Below are 22,507 nucleotides of genomic sequence, written 5' to 3' on the forward strand. Positions count from 1 at the left end.
TAAACATTTACTAAGCACCTGCTTTGTGCCAGGCTCTGTACTAAGCCCTGAGGATACAAAGAAAGGTAAAAGACATAGTCAAATGAGGGAGATGATGTGCAAACAGCTATATACAAACAAGGGATAAATTGAAATAAACAACAGAGGGAAAGCACTATAATTTTGGGGGGGGGGGGTTAAGTGACCTGCCCAGGGTCACACAGCTAGTAAGTGTCTGAGGTCACATTTGAACTCAGGTCTTCATGCCTCCAGTGCTGGTGCTCTATCTACTATGCCACCTCTATGCCCCAAAAGCACTAGAATTAAAAGGGACCAGGAAAGGCTTCCTAAATCCCCTAAAGCGATTTTGACTGGAGCTTGAAGGAAGCCAGGAGGGAGAGCATTCCAGGCTGGGGGGACAGATAATGAAATTGCCCAGAGTCAGGACATGGAGTGTCACGGGATTGCAGAGTATGTGGAGCCAACAGGCTTTTGTATAGTGTAAGAAGACTGGGAAGGGAGGGAGGGAGGGGCCAGATCATGAAGGGTTGTGAATGCCAAAGGGAAGTTTGTATCTTTTCCTGGAGATGATAGGGAACGTTTGGAGTTTCTTGGCCTGGGGTGGGAATGGGAAGGTTGGGGCAGCAATGATGAACTGGTCAGACCTCCAATTTAGGAACATCGGTTTGATAGCTGAGTGGAGGAGGATAGAAGGGAGTGTAGGGAAAACTTGTGGCAGAGAGACTAGCCAGCAGGCTATTGGGCGCACCAGCATGGCGGCAGTGTCCAAGGAGAGAGGGGAGCTTGTGTGAGAGATGTAATGAACGTGAGATAGACAGGGCTTGGCACAGATTGGATATGGGGGAAGGGGCAGAGTGTGGAGTTGAGGATGATGCCTGGGTTATGAGCCTGGGTGGCTGGGAGCATGGGGATGCCCTCAACAGGGACAGGAAAGTTGGATCAGGGGAGGGTTTGGGAGGAAAGACGAGTTCAGTTTTTCACTTTAAAATGTCTACAAGACATCCAGTTCAAGATGTCTAGTGGGCAGTTGGAGATGGGAGACTGGAGGCCAGCAGAGAGGTTAGGGCTATAGAAATAGATTTACATCAGCATAGAGATGATCATTGAATCTATGGGGGCTGGTGAGATCAGCAGAAGAAACAGCAGAGGAGGAACCAGGATCAATGGGACACTTGGAGGTATGGAGTGTGCCTGAGGAGTGGTCCAGTGAGGAGGAGGAGAAGTAGATGTGCTACGGTCAAAAGAGCACCAGCCTCAGAACCAGAAGCCCAGAACTCAGATCCTGCCTTCACCTCTTCCCTCAGGTTCTGCTGAGCAAGCCAGTTAACCACTCTGTGCCTTAGTTTCCCCATCTTTAAAATAGGGAAAAGACTTGTACTAAATTGTGAGGAAACTACTTTTTAAAGCCTCCAATTGGCATAGGAATTGTTATTATCATTATTTTTATCCCAGACCCAAGTTCCCCACAAAAATCATAGGTCCAGACCAAAAAGGAAAGAATTCTAGACCTGTGAGGGCAGGGGGACAAAGGAACTTCCTCGGTCTAGAGCTCACAGGTGTCCTAGTTGCCCTATGCTTTAAGTTGTACTAGCTGTCCCCCATCACCAACCCTCCAGCCTCTTACAAAGTTACCTTTTTATATTTAGCTCACACTTCCTCAGCTGTTTGTTTTGGGGGGATATAAATAGCTGCAGGTGTCCCTGGCACTCTAATCAGGCTGTGTGTCTGTCTGTCCATCCCCTGCTCTGGCCTGCTTAGGGGAGGCATGTCAAGTGCTGTGGAGACTGGGGTCTCTGGTCAGTAGGGCGAACCCCACTACACCCTGACTTCCTTTCTGGGCAGGTTTCCCTTGGACACCATCAAATATTTGGAAAGGCAGATCTGCCCCCCTTGAAAGCTGCTTGGCTATAGGGATATTTTCAAACCAAACTATTTTGTAGCCTTGAAGTTTTGATTGGTTGCCAAGGCTCCGGGGTTTGGGAACTACTACTCCTCCTCCTCCTCCCCCCCTCCCTTCGTATCCCCCCTCCTCCCTCCCCACAGGATCGGATGTCAGGCTGGCATCAACACTCCCATCTGTTTTCAATCTGGATACTTGCTTCTAGCTCTCAGGCGGCCCACTCCTCGCTCTCTCCACCCCCATTAGGACACACACCACTGCTCTCCAAAAACACACTTGTCTCCCAAGCCAGGCCCCTCTGAACATTGTGCCAGTGGCCCTGAGGTGTGGGGACCCTGATGGGCAGTCAAGAGGTAGGAGTGACACAAAGGGTGAACCGGGAGACCTAGTTATATCTGGTCTGGAGAGGGGGGAGGGCAAGGCTGGAATGGGCCCTGGCAATATGTCCACTTGTCTTTCTTCCTGCCTATGCTGGCCATCTCAGGCCTTGGCCTCTGATATTCAGTTCATCAACCATTTATTTATTAAGCCCTTACTGTTTGCTAAGCACCATACTCTTAGTGGTGGGAATAAAAAGTTTGGATTAAGTCCTGGTTCCGGCTCTCGGAATTCTCCATCTAGGCGTGAGATAAAGCACCAATACAGGTTGATGAACTTAAATATTATTTTTTATTACAGTCGATAGATACAGATCTACAATTGAGGTCAAAGCAGGGAGGGTCATTACTGAGGTAGGAGCATCAGTGGAGCTTTCCTGGCCAAAATGTAGAGCCCTAGGGCCACGTCGGACGCGGCCACCTTCCACCTGCGGGACTTTGAGTAGGTATATGATTGGTGTCCATTCCCCGTCCTCAGCATCGTTTCACCTGAATTCGATTCCTCATCCCTGCAATGGGCTTTAATGCTTTCTGTAGCCCTTTCAAGGATTAGAAAGTGCTCTCGTCACAATAACCAGTCAGATGGGCAGTCCCACACCGTGTACTATCACTGGGGAGCAAAGTTCAGGTGGATTCGTTGGCTGCCGGTCACCCCGCTCATCTGCGTCAGAGCCAGGCTTAGCCTCCCGACCGAGGTCCGTGCTTCTCCGCGTTCGCTCCCTGGGATAGGAATGGGTCCCTTTCGGCCTTTCTTGTCACTTTCTCCCCCCATGGGGGTCGGTAGTCATCGGCTGCATCAGAACTCTAGATTGCAACTTTTATAAGACTGTCGGATTTGAAGCCGAAAGGGATTAGAGAAGCTCTCTTAGTCCGACCCCCAACATTTTACAAATAAGGAAACTGAGGCCCAGAGAAATGAAATGATGTGCCCAAGGCCACAGAGCAGAAGAGGGGAGCAGAGACAGTTCTTTGGCTGCGTCGTCAGTGTTCTTGCTCGGCGAGTCATCGCTTCCCAACACACAGGCGACCTGGACTAGACACTGTACTGAACACTGAGAGACAGATCCCTGGGGCCCGATGGCTGGCGGACAGGGATGGGGGGCGGGGTGGGGTCTGAACAGGCCCTCGCAACCCCCGGGGAGGGAGGGGGGAGTTAGAAGCTTAACGGGACTCTCCCAGCCCCTGCTGGCGTCTCTCGTTGGGTAAAAAGTTTGGGAGGAGTTTTCTTTAAAGGACTAGAAGTCCACCCACCCCCCCCTTTCCCTCCCAGAGTGGCCCCCTCTCTCCCGGCTCGCTCCTCCCCCAGACTCCCACCCACAGCCCCCTTCCCCCGGGCTCCTCTTCCGGCCCTGGCCGTCCTCTCCCACCCCTACCCAGGGGACAGAACTTCCCTCCTTTCTTTCCCCAGCTCCTCCCCACCTCCAGCGACCCCGCACTCCAGCTCCACCTCCCCCAGCCCTGGCCCCACCTCTCCCTCTTCTTTGCACCTCTAGACTCCATCTTCCTTCTCCTCTCCCCTCCCCCCACCCGGAGCCCCTGGGGTGCTAGAGGGAAGAGGGCTGAAGCTCCAAAGCCCCCGGGGGAGGAAGCCCTCACTCCGCTTCCCCCTGTGCCCCCCAGCTTCTGCCTCTCCCTCCCTCCCCGCTGGTGTGGCCCTGGTCCCTCTCCCCCGCCCCTTCACCCACTGGCCTCCTCCCCTCAAGACCCCCCCACTCCAGCCCAGCCTTCTCCAGGCCCCTCCCCCAACCCTAAACATCTCTGCTCCGCCCGGCGGGCCGGCCGGCCCCCTCCGCTCCCCTCCTGCTGCCCTCTCGCATCTCGCTCCCTGCTCGCTCTGCTCCGCTGCAGCTGCAGCGGGGCCGACCCAGGGGCTCCGAGTTGGCGGACAATCTGGGACAACCTCACCCAGATTTCCCGGTCCTAGCTCCTCAGTCCCTGCGGATGAGCATGGTGGAGCAGATCTCGAAACCCATGGGTGCCTAGTGGTGGCAGGGAGCCGGGGGGCAGGCCCCCCTTCCCATCCTGTGTTCCCCTAGGAGCCCAGCTGGAAAACATTGGTCACTGGCGCAGGGGGTGAGTGAGGGCTCTCCCCGACCTCCCCCCACCTCCACCCTCCCCCAGGAGCCTGGATGCTACGTGTGTTTGGGGGTGAGTGGAGGATCAATCTCTTCTCCTGCCAGTGGGGGATGGGGGAGAGGGGCTTGGGAAGGAGGGGATGAGGGACCTGGTGGGGGCGGAGGGGGTCTGCTGTAGCCTTTGTTCCCAAGGCTTCACAGGAGGTGGGGGGCCCAGGCTTGGGAAAAAGCCTCCCTTCCTCAGTCTGCTCAACGCAGAGTTTGGAGAAGGAAGAGGACCATGAGACTGACTTCTTGGCTAGCGTTTCTTGGTGGGGGGAGAGGCACCCTCTTGCCATCTTGTGGTCTTCGTCCCTCAGGGAGCCTGATGGGAGCAGTAGAAAGAGGAGGCAATAAGTAGCAGGAATCTCTGACATCCTCCCCACCCCCATCCCACACATCTGCAGTCCCTGTGCCTGGGACCTGAAATCAGACTTGGTGGGGTATCGAAACCATCCCAAAGACCTAGCTCTGGAGAAGAGCGATGGGGAGTGGAAACTGGGACTGTTAGAGTATGAGCAGGGTCTCAGAGTTTGGGGGGAGATGCCGGGCAAGGATGGAGCTACTGTGACTGTAACCTCCCTCCCCTTCCCCCCTCACCTACTTAAACAAAAAAGTTGAATCAGGTTTAATTTTCAAAGTGAGGATGAGTTATTTATTATTTTTGGACGCACTGGAAAGTTTGCGGGCAGTAACGGTTACATCCTCCCTGATGTCCCCTCCCTTAGCTTCTTTTTTCCTGCCTTTCCCCGGTCACAGGAATTCAGGAGAGTGGTTAGCCCTGGCAAGCAAGCCCGTGTCCCTCCTCCAGTTTCCCCCCTTCCTTCCCCCATCCTCTGACCCCTTTCCTAACGTCCTCCCCCTCTCCCCTATACTCCCTCCATTTCCCCTCTCCTTTTCCAGTACCTTTTTCTCCCTCATACCCTCTTCCTCGTGCTCCCGTTAATTCTACCAAGCACCGGTCCTCTTTCTTGGTTGTTCTCGCTCCCTCATTACTCCCAATCTCCCTTGCCTTTCTTACCGTTCTCCTCTCTTACCCCTTCTTTATCCTCTAGTGCCCCCAAACTCCTCCCAGGCTCCCATTCCCTCCACAGTCTCCTCTCTCTCTCCCACCTTTCTCCTAGTCAGCAGTAAGTTCACTTGGCCAAAAAGTTATTGTTATGTGTTGTGTGCAGAGGGATAAGGAAGAGTTTTCCATCCCTTCCTTCTCTTCCCTTCTCTTCCCTCCCCTCCCCAGCTCACCTCTGGAGAACAGCTGCAGTGACCCATCACGATGCCTGTAACTGCAGCTTGGTACTTCTATGGATGTCGTCCACCCCTCATAGTGGTTGTGGGCAGCATAAGATACGCTATTTTTGTTGTTCAGAGGAGGAAGGCCTGAGAGGGTCAGGGATTTGTCTAGACTGAGTCACTGGCCCCTCTGGGGCTCAAACCCAGGACTCCCCCAGCCAGATAGCATCTCAGCTTCCAAAGAACGTTTCCCATTTCTCCAGTTCGTTAGGATTGGCCCCCCATGACAGAGGGGCCTTAGAGGTCATCTGAGCCAGCCCCTTCATTTTACTGATGGAAAACTGGGGCCTGGTGTGGTTAAGGAGCTGCCCAATTTCCCACAGCCCCTAGGTAGAGGGGCCAGGCTTCAAACTCAGGTCTTTCTGACAGTGAAAACATCATCTCATGCTGCCAGTCAAGAGAGGCCTTGGTTTCACCACCTTCCCCTACCAACATGCTGGAAGTTTCCTCATTAAGCCTTTATCTCATTTCACCTATAGATTTTGGCATCAGCAGACTGTGGAGGGTTTATGCAAGAACGTCTTCAAAAAGCTGCCCTTGTCTTTTAAACAGGGGCCTCGGTTTCCTTATCTGTAAAATGAAAGGGCTGATGATGTTGAGGCATCTGCTTGTTGGTTTGACCAGTTTAGCCACTGCTTTTCTTCTTAGAGAAAGGACCCTGGGCATATGGTGGGCCAGGGACCCAAGGACTGTCCCTGCTGCTACTGTTCCTGGACCGTGGGCCTGCCCGGACTGCTTCCCACCCTCCAGTTTGAGGAGGACGGCAGCAGAGGCCATATATACCCCCAGCCCCAACTGGAGGCCTGGGTTTCCTGGCCCTTCCCCACCTACCCACCCAGGAAGGAAGGAAGGAAGGAAGGGGCTCTGATCTTCTCATGAGCCCACTGGTGGAGAGAGGAAGGAATGGAATGGTGTGTGGGAGAGGGGTTTGCTGGTCTTAAACAAGACAGCGCTCCAGAAATGGGCTCTGGAGTCTGGGATCCAGGCAGGTAGACTGTTACTCCTGGAAGGTACCTTAGTGATTATCTTGGCCAGTTTGCTTATTTTGCAGATGGGGAAACTGAGGCAGTGACTTTATAAGTCACAGAAAGCCAACGGCAGAGCCAGGATTATAACACATTTCTGGGCTCCTGTCCCAGCATCTGTCCTGTTGCCTCCTACATGTTTGTCTTTTCACACGTTTCTAGCACTTTAGAGTTGGAAGGGACTGGATGAGATCTTCTCGTTCACCCCCCTCCCCCTTCTTTTATAGGTGGGGACACTGAGGCCCAGGGAAGGGAAGGGAAGGGAAGACTTGCCCAGGCACACACACGATGATTTAGTCCTGGCATAGTCAGGACCAGAACTTGAGTATCCCTACACTTAATACTCTGCCTTCCCTGGCCTGGCCACCCCAGATCTAGCTGGGTGGGTTAATGATTGTAGGTCCTTTTCTTCAGACCCAAGAGCTTCCCCAACACCTTTGTTCTTCAACTTGACCTTCTCTCTCCCACCTCCACTCGAACACAGTAGGTGCTTAATAAATGCTTGTTGAATTGAATTACATTGAATTTCTGACTCTTTCTCTCTATCACCAACCTCAGAGGGTGAATGAGAAGGGCCAGAGTAGGAGTCGAGGCCTCCTTTACAAGTGTGATGATGTGTGTTGGGGAGAGAAGAGGTAGAAGCTAATGACTTCAGGGAGTTTGGGGGACTCTGGGTTCACCCAGGCCCTCTCCCTGCCCTTCTCTATCCCACTGTAATCCCAGAGTCAGTCCTGAGCCTTCAGCTTTCATTTTGTAGCTTTATCAGCTTTCATTTTGTAGTTTCTTCTGTAGACTAAAGGGTTGGACCGTGTGGTCTCTGGGTCCTTTCCAGCGCCAAGATTTGTAAAATCTTAAAGTTGCACGGGGGTGGAGGGGGAGTCCTAGAAATCACCTGGCATGGCCTTAGTGTCCAGGTTTCCAGAGACTTGATTGCAGCCCTCTCGAAAGTAACCCGTTCCCCTTTTGACAGTTCTGATTATTAGGAAGCTCTTTCTTTTACTGAAATGAAACCAGCCTTTCTGTGAATTAATCCAGTCGTGTCAATGTTCTCCCCTTTGGAGTTATTAACACAAAGCCCTGGGGTAAGCTTTGAGATCCAGGTTGATTCCCGCCTCTTCCAGGAAACCACCCCCATCCCTTTAGCTCCCAGGGATCGCCCTCTGAGCTCCTTCAGCCCTGTCTGCCTCCATGTCCTGTACTGCCTTGCGTTGTGCCCAGATGTTCATGGGTCAGGGGCCAGACTTGGGCCTCAGGCTTCCTGCCTCCCAGGCCAGGCTGCTCTTCACTGTACTGAGCGGCAGTCCTAGCAAACCTGAACGTGGTGTGTAAATAATCAGCCTTTGCTCCAAAGCCTGGGGCCATCCTCCTCTTCCATCCTGGAGGTCTTTAAACAAAGGCTGGAGGGCCAGTGGTTAGGGATGAGGCAGAGCGGATCTTTGGTCAGATACAGGCCAGACTAGATGGATTTGGAGATCCTAGTCAACTCTCCAAGATTCTGTGAGTCCTATCTCAGGCCCGCTCTAGTGCTGACCTTTCCTGGAGGGCATATTCTAGAGAGGGATTCCCGTTCAGGTACAAGTTGGCCTCCAGGGCCTCTGAGGTCCATCCTGCTCTCAGATTCTGTGATTCCGATTCCTGGCTGTGATTCTATGGAGAGATCTCTCCAGATCCAGATTCCAGGTCCAGAACCGTTCAGGAAGGCTTCCTGGAGGAGGCAGGACTTGAGTGTGACCTTGATGGTCGGGTTGGATTTAGAAAGGGGTGATAGGGTATTCCAGGAGAAGGAAATGTTTGGAGCAAAGGCATGAGCTCAGGCAGGAATGAGCTTGGCAGGTTTGTGGGCGAGTGAAAGGATGGGCCCATCTGGGACAGGCGGGAGCAAAAGGGTTCGAGAAAGGATGTGAGGGTCCAGCTATGCAAAGGGCCTTGAATTCCAGGGCAAGGCAGGAGCCGGCGAACTTTGTCAGAAACTCCCTCAGAGGGACAGCAGTGGCTGCTTTCCTGGGGTGGCACACCAGCCCAGGAGTCATCATCAGACTGTTCCTTGAGAGCCCCCCTTTTGGGGGATCCTGGCAGGTAAGCCAGGCCATGGCGCTGAGGAATAGGGCCAGGGAGACGTTTTCTATCGTTTTTTGTTTTGTTATGCATTAAGCCTGTGGTTTGCCCCTTGACTTTGGGCTGTGACTCACTCCTCATCACTCTCTCTGGGTGAGGAGAGCATGTTGGGCCTTGCGGATGCACGTGTGGTACAGGGAGGGTGACTGAGCGCTGGGAGTTATCCATTATTGTTTCCTGGATTCCTCCCCTGGACCCTAGGCAGGGCAGTCGCCCAGCTCCTGATGGCCTGTGTGCAAGGCTGCCTTGAAGCAGAAGAACCAGCTGCCGGCCGTCTCCCTCCTCGTGGTGCGCTCAGGGCAGAGTATCCTAGAGATCCAGGGTCCTTTTGTCAGGTACAGGCCAGACTAGATGGACTGGGAGATGTTTTTTGTCAATTTAGAAACAATGTTAATAGATTTTTAAAAACTCAATAGTAGTAAGATAGTTTCATGCCCTTGCCCACCCGCCCTTCTGGGTGCCCCACTGACTACAGAGGGGAGTAAAGTCATGGACTCAGAACTGGCACAGGGGTTTGCTTGCATTAAGCCTGAAGGAGGCGGTGGGCATACCCTGCTATCCCTCCAGGTGCCTTTCCCTCCCTGGTACAGTGGGCTGTACACTAGATGTTCAAGTACACTGGGCCCTAAACAAACCCACTGTGCCAGTGCTCCACCTGAGAAATGGACCCGTTCAGAGAGAGACAAGTGTTCCTTGCCAAAAGGAACCCTTTCCTTTTCCCTCTCCATGCCTGCCATCCCCCCCACCGGAGATTTTAAATAGCCCTTTGATTTATTATGCACTTCTTGATAAATCGAGATCTACCCAGAGCTGGACTTGTAGTTATTCAACCTTCGAGACTTACTAGCTGTGTGCTAACTGTGATTATTATTTAAGCCATCTGCCGGCTCTGGAGCCAGTGTTCCTCCTCCTCTTCCAATTTAACTAGGTTTTTTTTTTCTCAGTCTAGGTGGCAAAATGATCGAGTACAGGGCCTGGAGTCAGGAAGACCTGACTTCAAATCCAGCCTCAGACACTTACTGGCTTTGTGACCCTGGCCAAGTCATTGAACTCTGTTTGCCTCAGTTTGCTCACCTGTAAAATGGGGATAAAGATTTTTTTTTGTGAGAATCAAATGAAATTAGTCATTGTAAAGCACTTAGCACAGTGACTGGCACATAGTAAACACCATGTAAATATTAGCTATCATTATTTTGGGGGGGGTGAAACTTGGTTTACAAATGCCAGTTTCTTAAGCAATGCGTTATAATGGAAAGCGAAGTGGTCAGGAGACCTGGATTTAAATCCCACCTCTGACCCTTCCTTTCTGTGGACTAGTGGCTCAATCCCCTCCTTCTCTGAGCTCCTGTTTCTTCATCAGCAAAATGGAAATAATAGTACTTTTGGTTGCTTATTTCCTATGGTTGTAGGAAAGCTCTCTTTGAAACCATTAGAGCATCAGAGGAATGATGCTGTCCTTATTGATGATGATGATGATGATGACTTATGCATGCCCCCAAGGGTGGCCATGAACATTGGGGTGGGCAGGCAGGCTGGTGCAGTGGTTGGCCAGGTTGGTGTATTGATTGCAAGGCTGAGATGGACTTAGGCCTGTGGCACAGGTTTGCAGTGAGACTCCCAGCCTCTCTCCTGCCCACTTTTGGCCTCAATTGTGTGGTAATTTTTTTTTTTTTTTTGGTAATAGTTCACTTGGCCTTAATGTTTCCATTACAATTGATTCTCTATTATAAGCAGATTCTTTGGATAATGGCCTCACGATTGTTCCTGCAGTAGCAGGAAACATTGGGCTGAAATTATGTGCAAGGAATGTCTGGAGTTTTTATTGTGGCCTGAGTTGTAGGGTTAGACCAGGGGTGGGGGGCCTGTGACCTCGTGGCTCTCTAGGCCCTCAGGTGTGGCCCTTTGACAGATTTTGGCCACACTTGACGACCTAGAAGAACACATATGGCCGTGAGGCCACAGGCTTCCAGTCCCTGGTCATACTCATAGAATGGACCGACCTGAAAGGGACGCTTATTTCTTGCAACTAGTCCGAGTTATAGGACCTAGCTTACATAGCTAGTGAATAGCAGGGTCCAGATGCCACTTTTGGTATCCCCAGCACATAGCACAGTGCCTGGAGCATAATAGGTGCTTAAATGTTTATTGATTGATTGGGGGAGGATTCTAACCTAGGTCTTCTAGCTCCAAATTCAGGCCTTTCTGCATAGCTGCCTGAGGACCCAGAGAGGCAAACGGGTTTCCCCAAGTCACCCAGTAAGTCAGGGGTGGTTCTGGGGCCAGAGCCTAGCCCTGCTGACTCCCAATCCATACTGTCTCCATTGTATCACACTACAGATCTTTTCATGTAATCAAGGCCCACAACCCCACTCACGTACATCTCTTATTCCTCCTCTCCCCAGAATCCACCGTCCTACATATCCAGAGAATGCCCTCCTCTGCTCTGTTCACACCACACCTGGAGTATTGCATTCATTTCTGGGGACCCTTTTAGGAAAGACTTTGATATCCAGGAGGGAGTGGAGGGTACATTCAGAGAACAGCACAGACAGATTGAGGAGAGAACTGAGATCAATTGAAGGACCCAGAGATGCTGTGTAGTGGAAGAAAAGATGATCCGCTGGGGCGTGACCACAGAGTTCAAGTATTTGAAGGCCTGACCTCAGAAAGTTAGAATTAGGGGCACTTCAGAAAAACTCACAGAAAATCCAGTTTCAACAGGGATAAGGAAACATGTCCTAAAAATGATATGCCCTGGGAGGTAGTGAGTTCCCCAGCCCAGAAGGTGTTGGATTGGAGGCCAGTAACTGCTGCTCAGAAATTGGACAGATGTGATTCCTGGTCAGGTATCAGTTCCAACCAAGGTGCCCTCTGAATAACCTCCTTATACTACAATTCATCCAATCCCAGAAGAAATAATAGTAATCATAGTGCTTTCTGTAGTGCTTTATGGTTCACAGAGAGCTTTATGCATGTGATCTCACTGGAGTCTTACAACAACCCCATGAAGGAAGTAATGTAGGCATTAGTGTCCCCATTTTACAGGTAAGGAAACTGAGGCACAGGCTGTTAAGTGGCTTGCCCAAGGCTGGAGCCTAGGTGTTCTGACTTGAAATTCATTTTCATGAAACCACAATAACAACAGTTAGTTACTCTTAAAATGACTCCCAGGCCTTCTAGACACCACACTCCCACCTCCCCATTATCTGAGTTCTTCAATGTTACAAAAGCTCAGTGTGAACTGAGGTGGTTGGGAAATCCCTTCTTAAGGAGATGAAGAGCACACTGTATACACAGAGACAAAGGACATTTCAGGCCATAATAATAGTAACAGTAACAACATTTATATAGCGCTTTAAGGTTTGCAAAGCGCCATATGTTATTTAATTTGATTCTCGCAACAACCCCAGTGGTAGGTACTACTATTGTCCCTTTTTTATAGATGGGGAAACTGAGGCAGATGGCAGTTAAGTGATTTGCCCAGGGTCACACAGTTAGAAAGTGTCGGAGGACAGATCTGAACCCAGGCCCAACTCCAGACGGAGAACAGAGAGCTGAGGGTCCATGATGGGTTTTGAAGCCACAGCCTTCCGTTGCTGTCACCACCAGGCATTCCCTGAGCCTCTGCTGTGGACCAGATCCTTTGCTAGGCCCAGGGCTCCAGAGAGTTTTAAGATGTGATGCCTGCCTTGCGTGTCTAGCAGAGGGTTGCTGGAGTAGAAAAGACTGAGCTGAACATAGATCATCCCTTTGTCAGCTGGCTTTGTGGCCCTACAAAGCATATATACACACTCTTTCTCTCTCTCTCTCTCTCTCTCTCTCTCTCTCCCCCCCCCATCTCTCTCTCTCTTTCTTTCTCTCCATCTCTCTCTCTCCATCTCTCTCTCTTTCTCTCTCTCCCCCTCTCTCCCCCCATCTCTCTCTTTCTTTCTCTCTCTCCCTATCTCTTTCTCCGTCTCCAATTATGCTCTTTGTGGGGGAAAGCCTACTATGGGATCCTCTTGTCCCCCTGACTTTTATGTGACATTCTTGAGCCCTGAGAGGTCCATAGCAGGATGGATGAGAAAGCGCCAAACCAGATTCTCCTGGAGGAATGAACAAAACTAGGCCTAGGAAGCCCGGGCAGTGGATATGAGCTGGAGTGAACTGCCCAGGGTTTTGTTGAGGCTCTGCCATGTTCCAGCCACTCAGTCTTGGCGATGAGAATGCCCATATTAACCAGCCCATGGAGCTGTTGAGAGAAAAGGGAGCTTCCTAGCTCTAGGATGTCGGGCCATCCCTCTGTCTTAATGCCTTTTCTCTGCTGATTATCTCCAGTTTATCCCAAGATGGCTTTTTGTACTTGGTTATTTGCCTGTTGTCTCTCCCCTTACACTGGGAGTTCCTTGAGGGCAGGGAATGTCTTTTGCTTCTTTCTATATACCTAGAGCTTAGCACAGTGCTTGGCACACAGTAGGCACTTAATAAATGCTTGTTGACTTAACTTGACCTGGTTTGCCCTACCTCCATCTGTAAAATGGGACCAGGGTAGGGGGTAAAAATATATGCTCTTTAGGGGCAGCTATGTGGCACAGTGGATAGAGCACCGGCCCTGGAGTCAGGAGGACCTGAATTCAAATTTGGCCTCTGCTAACTGTGTGACTGTGGGCAAGTTACTTAACCCCAATTGCCTCATCTCCCCCCCCCCAAAAAATATATAGATATACATATATATGCTGTTTACCTCATGGGGCTGTTAGGAGGATCCAATGAGATCCTCTCTGTAATGTGCTTGTAAGCCAAGAAGATCTGTATAAAATCACGTTTAAAATTTTTTTTGTGAGCTCCCCTGGCTTTCCTCGTGACCCATTTCTCAGATGCTGACACGCTCTCCTCTCTTCCCTCCTCTACGCACCATGGCCCAAAATCCCATTTCCAGGGTGGTGGGGAGGAGGCATGGAGGCTGGGGCTCCGGGGAGTTGAGCGCTTCTCAGAATGGCTCAGGGAAGATGAAAACCAGCTAAGCTCTGAGCTCCCTGAAGTGGAGAACAAAGCCAGAGGAGATTAAGGGCCTGGCCCTCTGTACAGAGGGAAGGCGATTCTGGAGCGGCCAGGTGCTGGTGGAGGCGTGTGACTGCATCCGTGACTGCGTGCGCTTGTCTGTTCTGGCCGGTGCGTGGGACTGACAGACGGATGGGTGTCTGTAACGCCTTAAACAGTCTCCTCCTATCAGAAGCATCGGGCCGGGGGCAGAGGGGAAGGGTGGCTCCATGGTGGGCATCTTGCACCCTGTATGCCAGGCCTACACAGTGAATAACATCGGGCTGAGAAAAGGAGAAGCCGGAATGGAGAGAGAACTCCCCTTCAGAACATATGCCCCACATGGGACTGGAGCTCCCAGAGAGCCTGCTCCACCCTTAGCTCCTTCATCCTCCTGAGTCCAGGGCTCAGCGGTAGTGATGGTAGAGATAGAGAGGGGAGTGTCTGCAGGACTCAGGACACCTTGGCTTTGAGCCCTGTCTCTGCCTCGACATTGCTGTGGACCTTTAGGCGGGTCACCATCTCCAGCCTCAGTTTCCTTATCTGTCAGGTAGAGAGAATAATTTCTGCCCTTTAAACTTCCTGGGGGGTTGGATTTTAGGTCTAGAGTTGAAGTGGACTTCAGAAGGCATGGAGACCAACAACTTCATTTTATTGATGAGGAAACTGAGACCCAGGAATGTTAAGGGACTTGTCTAAGGTCGCACAGGTGGAAAGGTTGGAAAATCCTCCTAGAGAATTGATGGAAATGTGATTTGGAAGGTATAGGATTTTGTATAGCTGGGAGTTAGTGATAGTACTGTAAGGGCCCAGGAAGCCTTTCTCAGCCCCCCGAATGCTAACTAACACCATTCCCTTTCCAGTTACCGTCACATACTCTGTATATAGCTTGTGTGTACCAAGGTATTTGCTTGTTATCTCCCCCATTAGATAGTAAGCTTCTTGAGGGCAGGGACTGTTTTTGCCTTTCATGGTGTTCCCAGCACACAGCACAGTGCCTGGCACACAGTAGGTGTTTAATACATGCTTATTGACTGATTGACCCTTGGAAGAGGTATAGGGGGCAGAAGGGAGGGGCTTTGCAAGGTGAGGAACAGAAACTGCACCAGCAGCTCCCTTTTCTCATCATTTATGTACTTTGGAGACCAGTCATTAGAAAAGCATAGGACTTGCTGGAGGGGACCTTGGGGATCATTGGGTCTCACTCCCGTCATTTTATAGATGAACAAAATGGAGGCCAAGAGAGATTAAGCATTTTGTTTGTGATCTCCCAGAAATGGTGCCAAAGCTTGAACCTGGCTCCTTTGACTTTAGATCTAATGCTCTTTGCACTGTGCCGAGTTCCCTTCCCCACCCCCTTCCCTTTATAGATGGAAAAGCTGTAGTCCCAAGAAGGGAATCCTTTACCCAAGATCACACATCCCATCAAGACTAGAGCTCGGTCCTCTGAGCTCTTAGTAAAATGATTTTCCCATTATCCCACATGCTTTGCTGAGCCCTGGTCCTCTTCATGAGTACCTGCGGAGGAGGTGCCTTCTGGCCCCAATAATCTTTAGGACCACTGAATCCCTTCTCCCATCCTTCTGGCCCCCAGTAATCTTTGGAACCAGTGGTACCCCTTAATTAGCCAGTCCTTCTGGCTAATTGTTGGAACCAACTTTTTGACCTCCAGTAATCTTTGGGACCAGTGAATAGCTATAGGCAGCTAGATGGCTCAGTGGATAGAGTGCAGGGCTTAGAGTCAGGAAGACCTGAGTTCAAATCCAGCCTCAGACACTCCCTACTGTATGACCCTGGGCAAGTCATTTCCCCTCTATTTGCTTTAGTCCACTGGAGAAAGAAATGGCAAACCACTCCAGTTTATTTGCCAAGAAAACCCCATGTGGGGTCACAGAGAATCACGACTGACTGATTGACTCAGCAACAAATCTGGCTAATCTTTGGGCCTAGTGTCTGCTCTCCCAGTCCTTCTGGCCTTCAGTAGTCTTTGGGACCAGTGGCTCCCCTCCCCCAGTCCTTGCCTGCCAACACAGGGTATCTCTGCCTTCCATGGGCCAGGATGGTGTCTCTATCAGGGCTGTGAGAGCCTACTCCCAGCCTCATTTACTCCAAAAGTGATTTCCTTTGTATTCAATAGACCCTGAGTCATTCCAAGCTTCATTGCTAAGTGCTGGAACATCTCGGTGGCTGTTTGGGCCCTTAGGGATCCCTGGTTTCCATCTGAGCTGAGGTGCAGTGTACTGAAGATTAGAAACTTGGAGAGCCCCAGGCTAGGCAGAAGGAGACCTGAGTTCCAATGCCGGCTCTCCCATTGACCACTGTGTGATCTGGAGGGAGTCAGCTCTCCTCTCTGTGCTGCATTTCCTCATCTGTAAAATGCAATGCTGGGTGCCCTCCCATCTCTAGAAAGTTAGCATTCCCTGAGAAATGGTGAACTGTGCAGCCGTCCTTCCTTTGAGAACCGGCTTCTAGCCACCGTGGGATCTGGTAGGGCAGAAAAGCAGAAGGAAATGTTGAGAAGACGGGGGAAGCCTTTGAACACGCTGGCCCTTCTTGTCTGATTTCCCTGGACCCTCCCTTGGGCCTGTGTTCATTCCTCTGGCATAGCAGGGACAGGGTCTAGTTGAAGAGATAAGATTCACCCACCGAAGTATTAAGCTACAGTCTAAGAAAACAGTAGATGAGATAGCTCAAGGACCTGTGTGCTCAGGGCCAGGGGAAGTTAAAGACATTTAAGACCAGAGGAGCTCAGGGGAAAGAGAGATTCCTGTGGCCTTGTTCAGGGGAGATGGGGGGAAAGGATCAGGATGAGAAAGCAGGAAACATAGGTTGGAGCTGGACTGTGCAGTGCCTGCAATGTCCAGCCAGGCTGGGAAGGGTGAACCTCTTCCTATGGGTCATAGTAGAAGGATGTAACCAAAGCTGGGCATGAGGAGGAGGACCAGGTGGGGAAAGGCAGGACACAACCCTGTATATTAGGAGGCTGATCACAGAGTTGCCATGAAAGGCGATGGTTCCTGCCCAGGGTAGGAAGTGGAGAGAGGCACCACGAAGCAAAGAATTGTAAACCAGGATCACCAGGAGTCGAGCTTTAGAACATACAGTTTAATTTCAATTACTTAAGCCAGATGTTTTTCTCTAATTCTTGTAGTGGAGGCAGGTAGGTAGACAGAGCACTGAACTTGGAGTTGGGTAGATCTAAGTTTGAATCCTGCTTTAGTTACTTATTAGCTGTGTGACCCCAGGCAAGTCACTTAACCTTTCTGGGCCTTATTTTCCTCATCTATAAAACGAGAAATAATTATAATGGCTCCTACTTCCTGGGGTTGTTGTGGGGACCAAATGAGATGCCATATGTGAAGCACTATGTAAATGTTTGCTATTATTATTGTCAAAGCCGGGAATGGAACCTGAGCAAACCTTCAGCAACCATGCTGCTGGCCTGGGCAGTGATTCTGGGTAGTAGTGCTTATCAAAGGAGGTGGCTTCAGCCAGTTTCTAAGTAACAAAACATCAGAATTGGAGCAGACCTGACAACATAGTTGTTACGAGCTGGAAAGATCTGTGGAAAAGGGAACACAGAAACTCTGTGGAGTAGTTTCTATTATTATCCCATTTCAGAGATGAGGAAACTGAGTTTCCAAGAGGTTAGATGACTTACCTAGAATCACACAGTGTCCAAGGCAAGGTCTGAACCCAGATCTTCCTGGCCCCAGCACTCCGTTAGCTAGGTGACCTTGGGAAAATCAGTTTACTGAACTGGGCCCTGATTTCTCTGTCTTTTGGGGACAGGGGATTTAGGCTGGGAGTTTATTGAGATGGGTGGAAGGCTGAAGCCAGATGTGGGGTGGGCGTCCACGGCTAGGACCCAGTGCAGATGTGCAGAGACTGGAGAAAAAGGCAGTGAAGCAGAGGAGTCATCACACTGCTGTTGGAAACACCCCCTGGGATGGCCTCCCAGATGTTCTGCCCTTCCTCTTTTGATGGCAGGGTGTGTTCTTTTGTTTTTTCTTTTTCTTGAAGCCCTGACTCTGGGGACAGAGGGGCAGTCGAGGAGTTTGCCCCTTCCCTGGAGGCTGACTGCCTGAGGCCCCTGTTGCCTGACTCCCCGGGTCCCTGCAGGGTGCTGGGGAAAACACTGTTCCAGAGGTTCCCCACCCCCACCCCCATCCCCACCCCACCTCCCAGCCCTGGAAGTGGGAGAGCGCAGGACTTGTGTTGGGGGGTAAGGGTGAGGGACATAGGCAGAGAGTGGTCCTATTTGTCTGGAAGTGTGCAAGGGAATGAATGAGAGGGAGGAGGTAGAAAGGGAGAGTGGCATCAGATGGTAGAGGGCCTCCACTGTCTAGAGCCGTTTTTTACAGGTATTTAGGGCTTTTTTTTTCCTTGCCAAATAGAAAGAGATGGCTGAGAAGTGACATAGGATTAGATTGAAAAATCCTCTGTAAAACCTTAAGAAGAATGGTGAATGTTTATTAGTAGCATCATTTCATAAACCAGAGAAAAACAATGGAATTTAAGGGCAGTTTAAAGAAAGGGTCTCCACTGTCAAGCAAGGGAGTTTGAAATTTACTCGGGAAGTAGGGAGCTACTGAAGATGTTTTCACAGAGTGAAAGAGTGTGCTTGGGAAAGATGACTGTGGTAGGAGTCACAAGGATGGATGGGAAGAAGGGAGATGGCTAAGGGGGAATACTTGTTAGGAAGCTGTTGCAGCAGTCTAGTCTGAAATGAGAGGCTGTACCAGGGTGGTAGCAGTGGACATAGAGGAGAGGTGGGATGGATACCAAAGATGCTGGCCAGGTACTTGGTAACTGAGCCTGAGAAGCTAAGGAGAGAGAAGAGCTTGTGTGTTGTTGTTCAAAGCGCCATCACCACCACACACGGGAGCCTGAGGGGGCTGAAGGGAGGAAGGGATTACACCTTCTCTATAAAACAAGGGGGCTTGGCACTTCTAAAGTCCCTTCCCACTCTAAAATTCCACAATTTGGTGTGTGAGGTCGGCTAGAGGCCCTTTGTAGCAGTGGGTCCCAGCCCTCTTCTCCCTAACTCTCCACAGAATTGTAGGATAGCAATATTTGGGGAATTGGGTCCAACCCCTTTATTTCACAGATGAGGTGATTAAGGCTGAGAGAGTTTTAAGTGACTTTCCCAAAGTCACAGGGTTCAAACCCAGGTCGTCTCATCCAGCATCCAGAGCCCTCTCTGTTCTGCCTTCTCTTGCCCCTGGCCTTCTCCAGTCCCCCCCCCCCCGCCCCAACCTGGCCCTGGGCCTGGCCTGGCCGGGCTGCCCTGGTATTTTTAGAGAAGATGAGGGGGGAGAGGGCTGGGTCCTGACCCAGGGAACCCTAACTCTGTCATTATGCTTTTGGTCACACAAATGACCTCTTTTTCTGGGAGGGAGAAAATGAAGGGGGGAAACTCAGAGCCCTACCATTAGAGGAACATGAGATCTGAGGGGCATCGGGAAGCTGACATAAGGGCCACCTGGCCCCTGGCCCAGCAGGGACTATCTTCCATGTTCTGTGGCTGATTCCCTTCCTTGCGGCACCCCTCCCACTCCCGCCCCTGCCTTCTTGTGGTCTTTGGCTTCCCCTTTTGGACTCTCTCAAGGTCATGGCAAGGGGGCAACAGCTGGGGAAGAGAAGGAGGAAGCAGTGCCAGGCTAAGCGGAGAGAACCAGCGTCCCACTGGGCAGGGTGGTGTGGCGCTGATTGTTAGACGGCCTTATGGAAAGGTCCAGCTGCAGACGTGGAGCCAAGTGTCACCTCTCCTCGACTTTGGTCTCCCCAGCTATTAAATGAGGAGAATGATCTCTGCTGACGATCATTATAATAACTAACACTTGTACAATATTTTAAGGTTCATCTCATTCAATTTGCACAATAACCCCATTGGATAGGGACTGCTGGTATGACTAGCACCATTTTGCAGATTAGAAAGCAGGTCTCAGAGAGGTTAAGTGATTTACCCGTGGTCACACAGCTGGGAAGTATGAGGGGCATAATTTGAATCCAAGCCTCCTCTGACTCCAAGCCTAGCACTTTTCTCATTGGACTGCTGGGTGTTGGGAGAATGAAGTGAGATCATGGATCTAAGAGAGTGAAATGGTAAAAAAAAAAAAAAAAAAAAAAAAAAAAAAGAATTCTAGACTTGGATTCAGGGAGACCTGGGTTCAGATCCTGCCTCTGAGGCTTAATATCTTCATGATTTGGGCAAATTACTTAAGTGTACTGCACAGTGAGCAGGGTGCTTCACGAACCTTGGAGTACCAGATTCAGGCAGAAAACATTGATTAAGCACCTACTGGGTGCCAGGCACTGGAGATACAAAAAAAGACAAAAGCAATCCCTGCATTCAAGGAGCTCCCAGTCTAATGGAGGAGACAGGACACAAACAACTCTGTACAAGCGAGCTGTCTGCAGGATAAATCAGGCATTATCTTAGAGGGAAGGCACCAAGATGAAGGAGGACTGGAGAAGGCGTCTTTGGGATGGAGGAGACTCTGATTGAGACCCGCAGGGCGCCAGGAAAGTGAGGAGGGGGAGTGGAGAAGAGAGCATCCGGACGTGGGACACGGCCAGTGGAAAGGCAGAGTCGGAAGATGGAGCAGGGGCAGCCAGGGGGCCAGCCATGTGAAGGGGAGCCAGGCGTGAGAAGGCTGGAGAAGGAGGGGAAGGGGTTTAAAAGCCAAATGACATTCACGTTTGATCTGAGAGATGATAGAAGGCCACTAGAGTTTATCAAATAGGAGGCAACAGTCAGACTCATGCTTTAGCAAGATCACTTTGAGGGGAGGATGGACAGGGGGAGGGGGAGACATGAGGCAGGGAGACCCAGCAACATAGTCCAGGCAGGAGGTGATGAGGCCTGCACCAGAGGATGGCAGTGTCAGAGGAGAGAAGGGGGGTGTACGTGAGTGAGGTTACCAAGGAAAAACCAACCAGCCTTGGCAAAACATTGGATGGGTGTGGGAGGCAGGGTGAGAGACTCCTGGGCTGGGAACCTGTACTCTGGGAGGGTGGGGGTGCCTGCTGCTGGATTAGGAAAGTTAAGAAGAAGGGAGGGCTAAAGAGGGAAGATAATGGATTCCTTTTTGGATGTGTTGAGTTTAAGATGTCTACGGGACATCCAGTTGGAGATGTCCAATAGACAGTTCAAGATGTGAGACTGGAGATCGGTAGAGCGGATAGGGCTGATGAGTAGGTTTGAGAATAGTCAGCTTAGAGGTGATAATTAAATGGATGGGAGCTTATGTGATCACCACGTGCAGTTGTATAGAGAGAGAAGAGAAGCGGGCCCAGGACAGAGCCCTGGTGCATACCAGTGGTTGGTGGGTGTGACCCAGATGCAAATTCAGCCAAGGATACTGAGAAGGAACAGTCAGATAGGAGGAAAACCAGGTGAGAGGTATCAGAGAAACCTAGAGAGAAAACCTGTCAGGAAGAGGGTGGTTGGTAGCATCAAAAACGTCAGGGGTCCTCAGGAAGAGGTTTGAGAAAAGCGAGGGGAGCTGGTGTAATGGATTGCAAAGAGAAAAATGGTAGGTGTAGAGTGCTTAGGTCATTGTCCCCCATTTGCTCCTGAGCCTTGGAGACCATGTCCTTCTCCTCAAGTCCATTTTGCAGTTGATTCCTCTGTTCAGGAGAATTTGGCCAAGGCCACAGTCCTTGAAGGCCCAGCTAGTATCCATCTCTCTCCTAACCCACCCAACCCTACAGAGACCTTGCCTTCCCATCATACCCCTTAGGGTCTGGACCTGCAGTCCAGTGCTGAATTATGTTTAATCCCATGTATTGCTATACATCTAGCCTGGGAGGACAGGACTCAAGGCCGCTTCTTCTCTGTCTCCCCTAGACTGGGCTATGTCACTCCTTCTCTGTTTCTTCTGGAACTACATTGGAGCCAAGCCCGGAGCCGGCTACAGGGCTCGGGGGATTAGTAAGGCTTGGTCTTTGGCTAGTTGAACCCCAAAGCTCTGGAGAGCAGCCTGACAGAGGATTGGGAAATGTGATTTCCCCCTTCCCCCTCAGCCCCTGGCAGGAACCAGGGACCCTGTTTCTCGAAGGCATACAGAAGATAAAATAGTGGAAAACTAATTTTTTCATGCTCATTGGTGAGAAAGATTAAAATTATGCAAATGGATGTGGGTGGTGAGATAAGGGGATGCATATTCTCTGGCTGGATGCTGTCTTGCTTGCTTGAGGAAAAAGGAATGAGCAGGCATGCTGGTAATTCCAGGGCCCCTGTCGGCTTCAAGGAGCCTGGGGCCCAGTGCCCAGACCCGGCTCATAGATGCTACCCATCGGGCCTCCAGCCGGCTACAAGGGGAAGGGACACCAGCATCAAAAATCTTAATGAGATGCTGGAGCAAGGCCATTCGCTATCAGGAATTTATCATTATCTTCAAGTCATTGACTAATGGCTGCTGGCTGCTCAGCCCTGGGTAAGGAACTGAGTCTGGGGTGGGGGGGGGCTGAGGGGGGAGGGGTGGGGAATGGGGATGGCAGTATCAGGAAGAGGGTTGAAAGCAGAGAAGGATGGGGAAATGGTGTGGTGTGCTAGGGTGAGCTCCACGTGGACGATCAGGAGACCTGGATTCTAGTCTTGACCACACTCCTTGCTTCTTGCATGTCTTAGGGTGAGATACTTCCTTTCTCTGAGCTTCA

At 50.8% G+C, this 22,507-nt stretch overlaps 1 protein-coding gene across 10 annotated transcripts in view; it reads left to right on the forward strand.

Annotated features, from left to right (window-relative positions):
- Positions 1 to 22,507, forward strand: part of PTPRS (protein tyrosine phosphatase, receptor type S) — a 220,541-nt gene that overhangs the window by 73,025 nt on the left and 125,009 nt on the right. For 8 of the 10 annotated variants that reach the window (XM_027850801.1, XM_027850808.1, XM_027850807.1 and 5 more), the window contains exon 1: positions 4,081 to 4,425. The exons of 1 other annotated variant lie outside the window; for it this stretch is intronic. The gene's annotated coding sequence lies outside the window, so the exon portion shown is untranslated. Of the gene's footprint in view, positions 1 to 4,080; positions 4,426 to 22,507 lie in introns of those variants that run through there. One more of the 10 variants, XM_027850802.1, reaches the window with a different exon arrangement.

Source organism: Vombatus ursinus, unplaced genomic scaffold (assembly GCF_900497805.2).
Source record: "Vombatus ursinus unplaced genomic scaffold, bare-nosed wombat genome assembly UNPS02009173.1, whole genome shotgun sequence".
Classification (NCBI taxonomy): Eukaryota; Metazoa; Chordata; class Mammalia; order Diprotodontia; family Vombatidae; genus Vombatus; species Vombatus ursinus.